This window comes from Muntiacus reevesi, chromosome 8, assembly GCF_963930625.1.
Source record: "Muntiacus reevesi chromosome 8, mMunRee1.1, whole genome shotgun sequence".
Taxonomy (NCBI): Eukaryota; Metazoa; Chordata; class Mammalia; order Artiodactyla; family Cervidae; genus Muntiacus; species Muntiacus reevesi.
In genome coordinates this window covers 89,978,534-89,981,609 of record NC_089256.1, presented here as the reverse complement: position 1 = coordinate 89,981,609, position 3,076 = coordinate 89,978,534, and the positions used below count along the sequence as shown (strand labels likewise).

The following is a 3,076-nucleotide window of genomic DNA, read 5'->3' as shown; positions in this document are numbered from 1 at the left end:
TTCCAGTGGTCATGTATGGATGTGAGAGTTGGACTGTGAAGAAAGCTGAGCACTGAAGAATTGATGCTTTTGAACTGTGGTATTGGAGAAGACTCTTGAGAGTCCCTTGGACTGCAAGGAGATCCAGCCAGTCCATCCTAATGGAAATCAGTCCTGAATATTCATTGGAAGGGCTGATGCTGAACCTGAAGCTCCAATACTTTTGCCACCTGATGCGAAGAACTGACTCATTGGAAAAGCCCCTGATGCTGGGAAAGTTTGAAGGTTGGAGGAGAAGGGGACGACAGAGGATGAGATGGTTAGATGGCATCACTGACTCGATGGACATGAGATGGAGCAAGCTCCAGGAGTTGGTGATGAACAGGGAAGCCTGGTGTGCTGCAGTCCATGGCGTCGTAAAGAGTCATACACGACTGTTCAACCAAATTGAAATGAACTTAATTTCACATAATACATGTAAATATAACTAGATATACATATGACAACTTAGACCCAATACATATGGGTCTAAGATTATTCTAACATGCTTTATTTGTTAATAATACAGTTAATCTTCTTTGATATCCTAATTCTGTCTCTGATTTAGATTATCTTTCCCTTGAGTCCCAATCTGATCAGTTCCTTCTATAACAATAGCCAGAAAGTCTATTCTGTCAACAATTTTCTCTGTAGTTCCTTTATGCTTTTTTACCAGGGAAAATTAATTCTCAGTAACCAGATTTTCCCTTAGAAAACCAGCAAACCAGGGCAGCTTGGCTGCCATTGGTGTGTCGACAAATGCTTTCTGTTCTTCTATTAGTGAATTAAAAGTTTGCTGACAGAAAATAAGATAGTTGGCAAAGAAAACTAGCTTCTGGAAAACAGAGAGAAAACAATGCATTCAAATTTAAAGATGTGGACTCTTGTGGTGATGATGGAACATTTGTGTGTCCAATATAAGTTCTGGATTATCTCTGCTTGCATGTACCCCGCTCGTCTTTTGGGGCTGGGGTTCACTCTCCTTTAGAACATTGTTCTTTCAGAGAGGTCTTCCCCAATCTACCCACATCCAAATCCTCCCCTCCCTTTGTCATCACTCTGTTTTCTGACTATCCATATTTATTCATATCCATAACTGACTCTTTGTGACCCCATGGACTGCAGCCTACCAGGCTCCTCCATCCTTGGGACTTTCCAGGCAAGAATACTTGAGTGGGTTGCCATTTCCCTTTCCAGGAGATCTTCCCGACCCAGGGATTGCACCCATGTCTCCCTCATTATAGGCAGACACTTTAGCATCTGAGGCACCAGGGAAGCCCCACGATTACCACACTATCTATGCTTATCATGTTTGTTGATTTGGGTGTCTACTCTCTTCCCTTCATTGGGATATAAGCTCCATGAGAGCTGAGGCTAGATCCAGTTAACCCCATGCTGTATCCTCAGGGCCTGCAACAGGGCCTTTCATATAACAGGCACTTGATAAAAGTTACCTAACGGAACAAGTACAATACACCGTGGTCCATGTGTTCCCATGCAAGACAGCACACACTCTTAACCAAGAATAAGGCCTCTGTTCCTTTAAGAGATGCCCTAAGAGCTGATAGGATTATAGTAATCACATCAAGTTTTAGCTGTGATAAAAATGCCATTCTAGAATTTTTTTTTAATATTACCTATGGGAAACCCTGAAGTATAAGCTTATGAGTTAAATTACAACAGAAGTCATTTGTGACAAAACGTGAATTTGGGTGATCTCTTATCTCTTTGGGAAAACAACTCAATAGGGCGCAGGTTTCACCCTGTGACTAGCAAGCAGCGCCTAATCACGGCAGACAGAATGGGGGCGGTGTTATTGACACCTCGGTCACCTGAGTTCTCCAAACGGTAGCTTCACTTAATTGCCGTCAGCTCAGCAGTGCAGTCTTGGCAGAGTAATGAAGCTTGGGTTCTTGCCATTTCTTTTTATTTACATATTGTGAAGATTTGCTTAAATTTTTGAGGCCATATTTTATCATGTAAAATGACTGTGCTCATTTCTTTGAGATAAATTCTTTAGACAATTTAAGATGAATATGAAGCCATAATTTATATTTTAAATCATTCTGAAGCTTACTGCAAAACAAACCTGAAAAAAATCATTGTGTTGACTTGTACATTAGAGAAGAGATAAGATTCAATTCCACCTTCAGAGATGACACTTAATTTTATGGATTATAAAGTATGTAATTCTGAAATAAACTTTTTCAGATGTATTCTATCTGTAATGTCTGTTTTATTGGTGAATATTAAAGGGGTGATGCAAAAAATGATTCATGAATTTTCCCACAGTGAACAACAAATTTAGCAGGTGTCTTCCTGGGTACGAGGTAGGAATAAAAATAACAAATAGGAAAATATTTCATAGGGGAGGTGGGAGTTAGTGGATTAGAAGACTTTTCTCTGTTAAAATCATGCTTTTCTATTGTTTGAATTTTCTAAAATATGTTTTTGGAGTTACTTAAAAAGAGAAAACAAAATTTTAGAAAAGAATATAACATGTAAATTATTTACATAATTGACACAAACTGATATGCTTTTAAATTAAGTAATGCTACACACATCTAAAAATAATAAATGCCATGCTCATTTCAGTACCACTTACAGTAAAACCGGAACTGGACCGAGAAGAGGGGCATGGCTCCTGAACAAGGATGACACGCAAACTTGGGAAAGTTTGACACATGTAAATCAATGTAGTTAGAGCAGGGCCTCACACCATGGACAAAAACAAACTCAGAAATGGCTTAAAAACTTAAATATTTAAGATATGACACCATAAAACTTTTAGCGGAGAACATAGGCAAACCATTTTTGGACATAAATCGTACCAATGTTTTCTTAGGTCAGTCTCCCAAGGGAACAGAAATAAAAGCAAAATAAGAAAACGGGACCTAATTAAACTCATAACTTTTTGCACAGCAAAGAAAAACATAAATAAAATGAAAAGGGAACCTACATACTGGGAGAAAATATTTGCAAGTGATGTGACTGACAGGGGCTTAATTTCCAAAATATACAAACAATTCATATAACTCAATAACAACAACAACAGCAA

General features: G+C 38.4%; 1 non-coding gene across 1 annotated transcript; it reads left to right on the top strand.

Moving 5' to 3' along the window:
- The first annotated feature begins 2,600 nt into the window (after positions 1–2,600).
- LOC136173864 (U6 spliceosomal RNA) lies at positions 2,601–2,708 on the top strand. The gene has a single exon (XR_010664334.1). It is a non-coding gene; the product is annotated as a U6 spliceosomal RNA (small nuclear RNA).
- The last annotated feature ends 368 nt before the right edge of the window (positions 2,709–3,076 follow it).